Source organism: Trachurus japonicus, chromosome 5 (assembly GCF_045865225.1).
Source record: "Trachurus japonicus isolate A0001 chromosome 5, Traja_1.0".
NCBI classification, from domain to species: Eukaryota; Metazoa; Chordata; class Actinopteri; order Carangiformes; family Carangidae; genus Trachurus; species Trachurus japonicus.
The window spans coordinates 12,676,468-12,690,707 of NC_140911.1; the positions used below are offsets into that span (position 1 = coordinate 12,676,468).

The window sequence follows — 14,240 nt, forward strand, 5'->3', positions numbered from 1 at the left end:
TTGTGATATGAGGTGTTTGCAGTGAAACAGCCAGTCTGTCTGCGTCTGTTAAAGTACTACGCATGCTATGGAAAAAAAGCTGAGAAAAGCTGAGAAACAAAATGAAAGGCAAAGAAACACCAACAAAAAACTTCTCGGGTAAAAAATAACAACATCCGTAAATCATGTGATCAGAAAGTCTGTGATACTGAGATCAGAGTCCAGGGAGAAACAACACTCTGTGGTTGGGTTCAGAGGAGATAAAACACACTACACAGACAATTAATTGATAAGAAACGAACCTCTACTGTGTCACTGAGAGTCTCAAACCGTGTGACTCCAGATGTGGACTCATACTCTAATCATAATAAACCACACAGCAAGATGGGAGCGGTGAAACCACAGGTTCAACACGACACCTTTGAGACACCCCTGTGAGATAAACAACCTGCAGGTCCGCCCCGAAGAGCTCAACATCCTGGTGATGGATCCCCCAACTGTCTCTTCTGTCCTACAGTGGAGAGATGACAGCTGAGTCTCCTCTCTGCAGTCACTCCTGTTTTGCTTCATTACATCAGTGATGCAGTGGTGACAAAAGACAAAGTGACTCTGACTATTAAACACATCAGACGCCACTTTGTGCAACTTTTCGACTATTCCCAACCCAAACCCCTCGGCGATGTTAAACTTCTCTTATTACACACACTTATTATTCTGCCAGTCTGCTCTGAAGTTGACAGGTGCATTTAAAGCTTTGTTTGCAGTGGCTTATCATTAACCCTTATCAAACACGCTCATTTTGCTTTGTCATAAATTGACTGAAATCCCATAAAGCAAATGAACTCTGTGGCAACTTTTGACAAAGACCGCCCCCAAATGAAGCTCAGTCATTGCTGTTTAAAAATGGGTTTAAAGTGGAGGACAATTAACATAAGAATTATGTTCTTATGTTAATTGTCTCTTGAAAATGAGTGACCCTAATGTGCTGCCATGCTCCTGGCAAGTGCATCGTGAACAGCTGAAGAACCACGATCCCAGTTGGCAGCGGCTGTAAATGGCCAGTATGTCAGCTTTGGCTTCTCTCGGTGGTTGCAGATGGCACCCAGCGACACCAGGGTCAACGTTCTGTCTACACCCCGCCAAAAATACTCATTCTGGGTGGGAGGCTCCATCTTCACCTGCCTCAGCAGATTTCCGCACATGTGGGTGAGGAGGCAGCAGCATTTGGCAGAGAGCTCCGCTTCTGATTACAGGAGGTGATCGATGAGAGGTAGCTCTATTATTTTATTCTTGGTGAGGATATACGGTTAGAAAAACAGAGAATCAGAGAGTAAGCTGCCTATGATGCATTCAAAACTTATTAGAAAACATCATCATGTGGGTCCATCTTCTCTCCTGGCAACTGCATTTCTCTGAACTTTGACTTTGTCGTCGTGAACATATGTAGGGCATCGTACAGTATCTGTCACATTGAGGGAAAACCATCTGCTCTCTGAGCATCCGGTGTTTTGATGTGTGAGCATCCACTGTTTTCTCTTCCTCGCTTTATGTGTACGTTCCCTCTCTCTCTTCATCTGTAATATGTGTGGACATGTGGACCCTAGAGGGTTTGGTTAAGTCGCAGAATGTTAGAGCACGATTTCATCTCCAACAGCGGGCAGAGACCTGCCGCTGATGCTTAATTTGGTAGTTTAAGCGGTTGTTTCACCCAAATTATAGGGGGAAAAGAAGCAGCTCCAGAGGCTGTTATCTCAAAATCTCAACATGTGTAACCAACATTTGCATGGCTGCTGTAGACAGTGGAAGTTTTAAGTGAGACAACAATGAAAAAAGTGAGTCAGACTGATCTTTCTGTTACACGTACTACTAGATGGTTGGTGAAATTATAAAATTATGCCAATGAACTCAAGTGACGCTGTATGGAGTGTGATTGACTTACAACATTATTTAATTCTTTTTGTTAAAGCTAGTTGTGATTTTTTAGCTTTAGTACAATTATGCAAACTATAAAATATTATATAAAACAAAATACTCTATATACTGTATGTGCAACCCTCATGATAAGAAAACATTAGCTGCTAAAGTGATGTTAGATTTTACTGGATTCGTATCAGTGCTACGCAGTAGTTTAATGTTTTAGCTGGTTGAGGTGGAGCTATAATCTGTGTGCAGCTTAATTTCTATGTTGTTCAGATGTTTTATTTGCATGAGCTTGATCTTCAAACTGACTACTCACCACTACACTGTAGCCTACCATGGTACATGGTGATGTACTGCATGAGTGTAAAAAGGAAATACCAAGGAATACATACAAAATGAACCATAAATAGACTGATAAATGCCCTAAACAATTTATGCAAAGTACTTTATTTGATTATTCGGTTTTTTAGGGTCAAAATGAATTAAATAAATGAATCAATTCCAGCCCACAGAGCAGCAGCAGGAGCTCTGGGTCAGATGGGTGTTCATTAGGGATTTGTTTTGTGTGTGTGTGTGTGTGTGTGTGTGTGTGTGTGTGTGTGTGTGTGTGTGTGTGTGTGTGTGTGTGTGAGAGAGAGAGAGTGTGTGTGTGAGAGAGAGAGAGAGAGAGTTCCTGCGCTAAGCTCACCATCATACAGCCACTTTAAGCCTCAGAAACTTAACAGGTTATCGCTTCGTGAATGTAATATATCGCGGTACTTAATTCCTTCACTCATTAAAATAAATCTAAAATTCGGCTGTGTGGACATTGGACAAGTTAAAATGGTGGGTAAGTGACAGCGCGTGCAGGTGCATCCTCCACTACTTGCCCGATGATGAGTAGGGTTAGTATTATAGGGTTAGTGGCAGGCTGAGTGTGATTTGTGATCTGTTGTCAGTGGGTTTGGGTTTGAACTCGTGCAGGCTGATGATCTCTGACCCCTCACCCTCTTCTGTGCGCTCTGGACACTAAATTCCCTCCCCCCCTCTCCTCCCTTCCTCTCCTCCTCCTCCTCCTCCTCCTCCTCCTCCTCTCCTCAGCGCAGAGCTCGACGCGCACAGGCACAACAGATGGTACAGTACTACAGAGCGGAGGAGCGCAAGAATTCCATGCACAAGTACTTTTATTTCTCGAAACTTCACAGGAACGTTTAGTCCAATAGGAGGTGGGGGGCTCTCGACTTTGACAGTGACTGGATCCTACGTTTAGCGGCGGAATTTGGTGTCAAGGTAAGTTGTGATGTTTTTTTTCTTTTTTTTCTTTTCTGAACAGCCGTTCACATTTCGGAATCAATGAACTTGCAGCAGGATGCGCAGAAAAATCTCAAAGTGCGATGACTTCCAGTATTTTCTCCCTTTGTCGACACATATTAGCCTGCTTTTAACGCAAACAACAACCGTTTAAGTTAGTTACATAATATTTTATAGCATGGAGAATGATTCACTTGTGAAATAAAGCTCAATTTTCACCTAATCCACCACATGGTTTTAAACGCAAATTCAAATCGATTCTACACCTTTTAGACAAAGAAATTAGTTCAGAATTAAACCTGAGTGGTCGACAAATATTTTCAAAATTAATCCAAGCACATCCACATTTCTTAAAATTGACACTGAAGAAGCCACTGAGATGTTTACTTTGCCTTAACTCTGCAAACTTTGCAGTTTATTGTGGGTATAAATTAAGGACAAACATCTCCTCAACATCCTGAAACTGCATTTTTTAGACAAGTGTTTAATATTCCAGGAGTTTATTACCCCACTAAGTCTTCACTGACTCCACAGGCACACATAAGTGCTGATGCTGCATCTGTGTGGGTATGCTCATGTCACAACAGTGAATAACAATTCAAACAGATAACGATCATTTCCAGTGACTTATGCTAAGCTCCCCTACAGCACAAACTTTTAATGTGAAAACCAGACAGCAGCATGTCAAAGGTCAGCGATGTTCTCTGACAAGTGTGTCTGCTTTGATTTTTCATGTGCTGCACGGGGTTAAGATGTTTTTAAAGAGAGACACTTGAGGCATGTAATCAGTGCCAAACTGCATGATGACTAGACCAGATGTAATCAGTCTAATTAGGACTTTTATGAAAATTGAACACCCTACTTGCAATGCCTCGAGTGTATGACGTTGTAAGAGCATCAAGGTTTTTTGAGGTGAATGGTCATCAAATACCACATGCAAAACATGTTGTTATTCAAAAAACATGCACCGATGACCTTTGCAGACATTAAAATTAATCAGTGTTTTGGAAATGTGCCTTAATGAGAGTTTCACTGTCCAAAGGCACAAGATGACCACGACTAACTCCTGCTACATGCAGGTGACAGATCAGGCTTTTTACTGGAGCAACCTGTGAGACGCTGCCACTAACAACTAATCCCACTGCCTCAGATGAACATTAGACAGTTTTGAGCTTAACCTTAACTTCATTAAAGCTCAGAATCATCACGCTCCACCATCTCTTGAATGCATTATAATTTATCTGCTACTTAGATAGAAATTCAGGTCTGTGCCTTTGGCAGCTCAGAGAGCCAGCTGAGCCACACACGCAGTGGGAAAAAAATTCACCATGGGAACATTTCCACTAAAGTTAACGCCATTCATCCATATGTCACGTCCTTAAGGCCCTTTAAGATGAACGATGCGCACTAGGTCACCAGTGAGCTGTACGTAATGATTTGTTAAGTCCCAGAAGAGGTCCAGACCTGCGGTGGACCCCAGGTGGCCCCGTGGCAGCAGCAGCAGCTACTGGAAGCGGCAGATTACCACATAGCCTCACAATTTGTACACAATTAGATCTCCAGGGAGAGATGCTCCAGCTCGGGTTTGCTGCTGCTCTTGATTCTGTGCGAGCTGAAGGCACGGCAGAGAGAAACGTGGAAATGTAAGGATTGCTTTGAAAATGTGACGGCAGATGTACACATTTACTTATACTGGTGAGATAATGAGGGGAACAATGATGCTGTAGATTAGTGGAAATAAATAACTGGCAGAACAGCAGAGTACAGCAGGTTCTCCCTGATAGCTGCGGGATCAAAGTCTGCTCATTCACATGCTTTCATTTTATCCAGTTATATGTCATCTCTGGAAATATGGCACAAATACCTCCCAGCAGCATTTCACCATGTTCTGCTTTTGTGGTACAGTACATATTGTACTGAGGAAGCACCTATTGTCTCCGAGATATGATGCATATATTTTTCCTCCTCCTTGCAAGTGGCTTCATTAGCACTCATTAAAATCTTTATGGGACCTTTGAGAGTCTTCAGCCACTGATGATGTGCAGGAGCCACACAACAACCGACAATCTCCACCATGTCAAGCAGTGTGCTATGCTGGATACTCACACACACAAACACACACACACTGAGCAGTGATATTGGGGCATAAATCGGTGTGTGGTGCAGTGAAGCGATCATGAGGCAGGCCAGAAAGATGATCTAATATCTGAAATATACTAGTTTTCATTTATCAAAACTCTCTCTGGAAGAGTAGAGGCTGTGGATGCAGTGAGTTTCTTTGTTTGTCCATTTTGCTGTTTGTTTACTCAACTCTTAAGTGTCTATACCTGAAAGGACAGAGTCATTTTCTCTATGGAGAGTGAAGTGCACATTTCAACAGCACAGAAACATGGGACCTGGGAGGAGGAGGCAGTGCTGCTGACATTATTGCAGAGCCAGAGAAGCTCCCAATGTGGCATTTCATTATATTGTTGTGAGAAAATAAGAGGGGCAGGTGTTTCAGTATGAGTGAGGGACCTGTATTATACAAGTGAAGGGAGTTTAATGACTCAAGTCAGAGACAACATCCCACAAGTGTGGAAGGGTTAGATCTAAAGTAATAAGATAGGACTGGCTCTTTTTATGAGAAATGTTGTGTGAGGACTGTGAGTGTAGTCTCTCACTTTGAAGAGTGGAATCAAAAGCGTGTGGATACTCAGCCACTGCAGAGGCTGACTGTTGTATTGACTTTACATAACCCACATGTGAGGTATACGAGGTAGAACTCATAATTACAACTTTTTGCTAAATAAACTGTATAAATACTTCGTGACGATGCACAGTATCAGGATTGATGATAACCATAATATATATTAAAAAAAATATTGATATTGGGTCATATGTTGATTATGATAATGTGTGGATCTTCTGTGTACTTATGGTTGCAGAGTCTCTCTCCACCTCCCTACACTCATGAGTCTAATTATTTTGCCATAAGAAGATACACAACACAATAAATTAAGTTAAAGAAAATAATGATAATACTGTTTTTGTCACAATGATTACGCGGTGAAAATGTGATATTTTGACATATTTACATAAATGATATAAAGACATAAAACACTAAACTACTTTCCAAACAGCTCGCAGATGTTCTTCATTTCACTGAAGTGTCATGCAATATGAACGCGATACATGATGTTGCTTTTTGCCAAGCAGACTTGTATAATATGAACTGACAAAACAAATCTCAAGGACAGTCAGATCTACATTTGTGAAATGCTGGCCCCATTATCTCAGTGTGAGATTTTTTAGCTAATGAGGTGTATTTGATTGCCTCTCCAGCTTCACCACTGTTGCTTGTCCACCTATCAAAACCCAAGCCAGCACTGTCCTCACATAACTCAACCAACCGGCACAAAGAAAAAAAAAAGAAGTGACACCACGGGTTATTTTTTGTAGCTGTGCACAAGCTCACTCCATTTACTGTGGATCAATATCCTGCTGCGAGTGAGAGTAAAATGAGGGGGCTACTACAGCGAATAAATCCTGCAGTGATACCTGTAGCAGCCTCTAAGCAGTCATGCCATGCAGCATCTGACATTAAGCAGCTAATCTCAGCATGAAAGAGATGCTCACGTTTGTGACGAAGATGATGGAAGCATTTAAGATGAACTCACTGAACACACAGTGTGTGCATACATTACTGGGGAAAGTGCCAACATCCCTGATACAGTATGAAGGCTCCTACATGCACATGGTGACTTGCTCTCTACTGCTAAGTTATTAATCATTACGTGTCAGTATGTATTTCTGCCTTCACACAAACCATTAATCAAACCAACTGCGATCTCAGTCTTAACCAGCTTATTATGGATACGATTTACAATAATAATTTTTTTTTATTAATTATGTTTAAATTTGGTGCTGAAGATGTCTTCAAACTCTACAAATAGAAGATTAAAACAGTATCACATTGTTGTAGTGATGCTATACAGGAACAGGAATTTTTGAACCAGAGGTTCAGGAGTCGAGTTCAGTTTTTTACCAGCAGCCAAATCATTCACAGAGATGTTCTCCTCTCCACAACAAACGGACCAGGGGATATATCGATTAAAGCAGTTTCACTTTTAAAATCAATGATTCATAGATGCTCTTTGGCAGACCCAAGACGTCTCGGAAGCAGTTGGAAGCTTAGTTGTCTGACATTTGCTCTGCTTTTTTTTCTCTGATAGCTTAAGATCCAGACATCCGATGACTAAAATGATTCATCTGATATCTTAAAATTTGATAAAAGTCCAATTTGAGATTCCAACAGGGAACCATAAAATTGAAAGCAAACTCTGTTTCTGGCTCTCAACCTCCTTGTTCAATTGTCATTGTAGGCCACAAAGGTGTAAGTGTAGGCAACAAGGTGACGTTCAGATGGGTTGATACAGATAGCACATCTTCATTCAACACAACAATATCACACTCAGAGTTAACAGCACTTAGCAGCATTAGTTAATGAGGAACGAGCACCCCAAAACTAGCCGTTTTCATTACACAACGTGAACAACTGCAGCAGAAATGTTGTTTCTGTTGCGTTTTGATTCACATATTTTTGTTTCTGCACCATTAACTTATTTTCTGTATTTCAGCCGTTCCAGTTTACTGCCCTCCCTGTACTGTAGGTGAGGGAGATAGTATCACACAAGACATGACGTCAGTGTATCCTCTATAGGAGGGTCAGCTGTGGATTAATCAGCCTTTCATCTGTGCTGTTTTCTTCTGGCTGGTTTCTTCTTGTCAGAGGCATCTGGGAACAAATTACTGACATAAACTCTGTCATCATTCATTATGGGTTTTATCAGGGGGCACACAGCAAAGCAGTTATGTTGTAATGACATGTGGCGCTGTCAGCTCTGTTTATGAGGAGGAAACAATTAGAGTCAATGGTAAAAAAAAGAGTGAAACTGATTTCATCAGTGTCATCAATTGTGACCATGACAGAGGAAGCGTCCAGTTAAAAATCAAACAGAAGGAGTATTTTCTGCCCTCAAACCTTGTGGCGCCACGCAGCTTCAAAGAGCCACCCTGCCAAGCATCCACAAATAGAAAAAATTTGAAGGGGAATTTTAAATGGAAATGGATTAATATTTCACCTCACCATTGATTCATGCTGCCACTGTAGACATTTTCATCTGCGAGTGAGCCGCTTATGCAAAGGCATGCGATGACGTTACTGCGGCCTTGATCTGGAGCATCCTCTCCTTTCCACGGTGCATTAAAGTACTGGGCCTCCCGTGTGGAGCATCGCTGTCATCGCCACTTAGTTTGTCACCCCGGCCAGCTGCTCTGTCATTTTCTCATTCACAACAGTGGTAGAAATAGCAGGGGTTGAAGCAATAAAAGGCTGTGATGGATGGAAGGTATTATTATTGAGTTGTGGTGTTTGCCAACTGCGTCCTGAAGAAATAGGTGGCATTTTCCATTTTATTTTAGTGTGCAAGGTAATTTTCTCAGGTGACATTTTATGCATCAACTGGAGTCTGCTGCATTGTTCTGCTTTATGCAACAAGACAGTGATGAAATGTGTTGAAATTTCTAATGACTTCTTCTGTTACCAGCGAGTGCAAAAAAACACAAGCATCTAGAAGTAAAAATGAAACTTGATTATTTTTCTGAGACAAAAATAATACCGATCACAGGTTCTGGTGTTTGTTATGATTCATGTGTCAGTCCTGTTATTAGATTCTCTGTCCCTTTTAATATTGTTTCCTCGACACATTGAACTGGTTGCTGCTGCATGTTGCACAGGTGAAGGACAGGGGAAATCTATTTTCATTAAAGTTGCATGACAGTGCCTGAAGACAACAGCAGTTGCATGACTCCAATCGATGGGGCTCCCGCATGCTCCGGTAGTTTGTCACCGTGGTGATGGGGTTAGAGATGTGCTTTGAGTTGACCCCTTGAATCGCGGCTTAATGATGCTCCTGCATGAGCCTGCGGGATGGATTATCATGCTGTTTTTACGCACCTTGATGAAGAGGCACGTCGGAGGTCGAACAGGCTTTATGATCTGTGCGTCTTCTGTCTTTGAGCTGGATTTTTAAGCAAGATGACAGGCTCAGTTTTGTCAGCATGCAATTTTGCCAGTGTGCAACGGTGCAGTTTTGGCTGCTGGCGAATAAAGGAGGAGGAGAATGAGGGGGTAAAAGGGCTTGTTAATGAAGCAGGCAACTTTTTAGACAGCGTGCAATTAAATCAGAAATGTTAAAAGGAGGTCTGAGTCACCACAGGAAGCAAAGATGAAGGAAGAAAAGTTCATCATTAGTGCATTGTATATTACACATTTTGATATGCAAATGAAGAATTAAATTACTGTTTGGTTTTTACTCCATTATAATAGTCCATTATTCCCTCTCTTTTAGCTCTGTTTTTTCCATCTCCTGTTTGATATATCAGGTTCTTTAGCTGATTAATGTTGCACCATTTTATTAACCAGCTTGTCTCCTTATAGTGTCTGTCTGGTGGTTGGTGCTGTGCAGGTAGTAAGAGCTGCCTGCTGTGGCCTAAAATGACACTATGAGAGAGAAGCTGGAGTGTGAACAATGAGCTGCAACTCATTATATGCAGCATGCCTCAGTCATTACACTGTAAACCCCAGTAAAGCAGGGAGAAGCGAAAGACTCAGCCTAAGTATTATAATCAGTATGAGTGAGCCCTTTTAAATCGTCTTTTGATAACTTCTGATAAATCGTCATGGCTTTCTGAAATCATGAAACTGAGTGTTTATGATTTTTCAAACAGGAGCTTGTAACCTTTCATTGTGACCTTTCCCACACCTGAGTCGCCTGGTAACCTGTAAAAGCTTCCAGCAGCAAAAGTGCAAAATAGACTGCGCCGAAACTCACTGTCTCCGGGGGTCTGCCCTCGTACATGTCGTAACAGGGGAAATATTGTGTTTGTAAGAGGCAGGAACAAGTTTATATAGCCTCCCTAATTAGACTAAAGTTTGCTTAATGAGATGCAGCAGTTTCTCAGTAAATGAGAACCACTTTTCAAAATCTTTGTCAACAGACACAAGGAGGAGGGAAACTGGGCTGAGGGAGCAGGTGGTAGACATGAATGAGCAGATCCAATAAAAATCATTCAAAACAACTGTTCCTGCTCCTCTTGCGTGAAAGACACAATCGTAGCAGCGATCCATGCGCTAATGTGAATGAATCTTTCATTTCTACGTGCTGTTTGGAGACATAAACAAACCCCATGTACGTCCAAAAACACAACAAATTCAGCACTACGAAGCACACAACATGCAATCTCCTCCACAGCACACCATGCTTTTCTCTGCACTGAGCACGAGTGGTACTGTACTATGATGCTATGCTGAAGGACTTTGTAACCAAGGCAACTAACAACAGGCGCAGAGAATGGTCAGATTAGGCAGTGAAGTGTGAAGAGGAAGCATTTCAGATTTTACATAAAGCAAAAAATGGCCAAGCTGTCATACATCCAAACAGCCTTTTAAATACTGAAATAAACAGTTTTGTGTTGGGAGAGGCTATTTTGTGCTTCAGTGTGTGTGCACCTCATCGTCAAGTTGCATAGCAAAACGTGGCAGCTTTTCTCCACAAAGCAGATCTGGGTATTTAGGAATAAGTAGAGATTTTTTAAGTATGAACTGACAAAGGAATATTTAAAGCCACAGCACAAAGGCTGAAGGTACGCAGCCGAACAAAACGCAGCAGATGAGCTAATCACACACTTTAGGAAAAGAGCTTGGTGGTGGAGGTGGATGCCTCCATTAGCGACAAGGCTTCACACCTCAGTCATTCATCTCACCACCTCCCACTGCACTGACCCCCCATGTTCTGAGTCACCTGGCTCCTCGCCACTCCTCCCTGCTTGTTCTGTCAGTGTGTTACGTGAGCCTCTCTCTCTCTCTCTCCCTTTCTCTCTTTCTCCTTGTAGAGCATACCAGCACACCAAGAGCAGATTAACTGTATCGCTGCCTAGACAAAGCCAGAAAACAGAGGAAAGTATATTTAGGCACAGACTGCTACTATTGACTGGAGAAAGGCCTCAGAGATAGGCTTTTTTCATTCACGTGGGAGGAAAAGAAGCACGAGTCCAGCTTTGTGGTGGATAGTAGGTTTTTGTAGAGCAGTGAGCCTGCTCTCCCAGCCACATTAACTTATACGAGAAAGGCCAAGCGTGCATCAGAGAACCAACCCCATGGGCTTTACACTGTTGCAGCCTCAGCCTTCCCAACACACATTTGTGCAGCGGACGTACGTTTGGTTTCAATGAGTCAGTCAGTTCAGACGGGCTTTACTGTGGCTGCACAGTTGCGCTATATTTCTGCCAGTAACGTTGGCATCAATCATCCTGGAGATAGAAGTAGGGCACAGCCACATGTCACATTATGACATGACACAAACATGATTTCATAGGTTAAAAAATAATAACAGAACTGGAAGAAAAAAGGGTCTACAATAGATGTTCTAAAATACAGCAGATCAGAGATTTCATTCAGAACAACCTTAAGGTGGCAGCGAGTCAGCATTAAATAAATTCAATGAAGTTAAAAGTTAAAGTGCCAGTTTAATGACTGATCAAACTCCATCTTCTGATGAAGCTCATGTGGTGTGAGCAGAAGCTTCAGCGCAGCCACTTAACTCACCTTCAGTTGAAGTTTCTTGCTCAACCAGAGTTTCTAACACATTATTTAAAACAGCACACATTTACTGTAGGTACACAGTGGTATAAATGTAAAATAGAAGAAGACCGCACACTAGTTTTTGCTCCCGTGACAATTTATTGTCACACACCAAGTGGTAACGTTTCGGGCATCTCAGCCCTTCATCAGACATGATGAACACAGACTGTCTGATGAAGGGCTGAGATGCCCGAAACGTTACCACTTGGTGTGTGACAATAAATTGTCACGGGAGCAAAAACTAGTGTGCGGTCTTCTTCTTTCTCTACCTGTATCTCCTTTTGTGGACCTGCACCTAGCCTCACGTTTTTGGGATGTGCGTGTTTTTGTTCTTACTACACAGTGGTATAAAAACACTACATACTCAGCATGTTGTTTTACATTTAAAGTCATACCAAAAACTGAAGTTTTTTTTTCTACACAGGCAAAAAGCTGCAGAAATACAGTAAACGAGGTGTTGACAGCTGTGTTTGATGTAGTGAACATCACTGGTGGGATCAGATGATAAGCTGCTGAAGGGCTGTAGATGATTTACAAATCCTGCCTGAACTTTTGCTGAGCGGATATGGAATAGTTTTGAAATGGATACATTTAAGTTCTAAAAGCAACTTTTTGTTTATGTAAAAGTGTTAAAAGGGAAATGTATACTGGTATTGTAAATGTATTCAATGCATACAGTAGAAATAGCCTGGCAGTAAATGTTGGACCGATGCTCTCTTCCCCTTTAAGATGGACAAATGTGATCACACTGTGAGTGTGAAACATGCATGAATGCCTAGAAAATTTAAACACTGGCTGAAATGCAAACCTGATGACGTGCTTTGGGTGGCTCGGTGTTTGCGTGCGTACGACAGGAAATGTAACCAGCATGAGGATCGGGGATCGCTTGGCTCGACTGAGGAGCAGGTGGGCCGGGCTGGACGGGCAGGAGGGTCTGTGATTCTGCTGGGGCCATATGCAGGACAGCTCATCACCATGGGGATATGTTGACAATGGGCTGCAACACATGTACTTAGCCCGGTCACACACACACACACACACACAACCGCAGTTCTCTCTGCAACACGAACATGCCATCTCTCTCAGACAGAGGCAGTCCTCTTCTGCTGTTTCACCCATGTGACCACCGTGTGTAACCATAGAAACAGGGCTGTCATCATGCGTTTACACTCACTTGAAACTTGTAAGCCACTGCGGTCCTATTCAGTCTGCAATTATGACTTGGACTTGCTGCAAGTCATCCAGCAGTGTTTTCCAACATCTGTTTACCTGCACACAGTGAGACATACAGAGCTCCTGTTTGTGTAGCAGCTAGAAATTCAGTGCAGGCTTGCCTTACTTCTCCTGCTACGTATCCAAAAGCAAACAGCAGTGACAGGATCCTAATTTTCATGAACATTCTGTCAGGAGAGATTACGCATGCCTCATCCTGCTGGGTTTTCTCCCCCATTGAGAATGGCTTGGAAATATGATGAGGCTGTGGAGAGTGTTACACAACTGACTTTAAATACAGAACATATTTTAATATCAATAACCTACATTGAAATAATGTAGGTTTTTGTGAAAATGCAAGGTGGAAACTGGATCACATTAACCTCTAATATTTTTTCCAGACAAATAAGAGACAGTAATTATTATAATAGCCCCATTTTAGGAACTGCATCCGTGTGATTATTGATCCTAGAGGAGCAGTCTTTTTCACAGCCAAAAGCTTTAGAAGTGGTGCACAAACAGAAAGGGAGCTGTGATGCTAAAAGACGACACCGTTCAGTGAATTAACCAGCTGTTACTGCACATGTCTGAAATCATTAGGATACAATAATGTTTTAAAGACCCTCAGATATTTCAGCTGCAGCTTCCTGTATGCAGAGCGTCTGTCAAGTTGTGTTTTATCTAAGTAATGACTTGTTAGCTATTTGCTGATGGCTCGTTTACACACAGCGACCGAAGGCCATATTCTGCAATGACTGCCGAGGTGGAACAGCTAATTGTCAACTCTGTGTTTTATTCATGCAGTTGTAACGTACCTAGTGTGTCTGAGATGCAAAGATCATCATCCTCACAAACTGTACATGTGCAATACCAAACCCCCACCCCCTAAAGCACACACAGAAATACACACACAGCTTAATGGAGAATATGATGCTTTCCTTTGCTCAGCTCACCGTTGTGCTGGGGGAGCATGTGGCTGTCAGATCAGGGTTCTGTACTTTACACTGTGAGTACAAAATCCTGTCTCAAACACATGCATGCTGATCAACTTTCCGCCTTCCTGTGTGTCCACACCAAAAGCTTCCAAACAGGCAAAGTCGCCCGAGGATACGCTTCAGACGAGACAGGTTTGGTCGCTTTGGTTGCTCTTCACGTG

At 42.2% G+C, this 14,240-nt stretch overlaps 2 protein-coding genes across 2 annotated transcripts in view; both read left to right on the forward strand.

The window, feature by feature from the left end:
• Positions 1-14,240, forward strand: part of comtb (catechol-O-methyltransferase b) — a 216,197-nt gene that overhangs the window by 92,473 nt on the left and 109,484 nt on the right. The window lies entirely within an intron of this gene.
• Positions 2,982-14,240, forward strand: part of camkvb (CaM kinase-like vesicle-associated b) — a 42,469-nt gene continuing 31,210 nt past the window's right edge. Inside the window, exon 1 of the mRNA XM_085776346.1 lies at positions 2,982-3,168. The gene's annotated coding sequence lies outside the window, so the exon portion shown is untranslated. The remainder of the gene's footprint in view (positions 3,169-14,240) is intronic.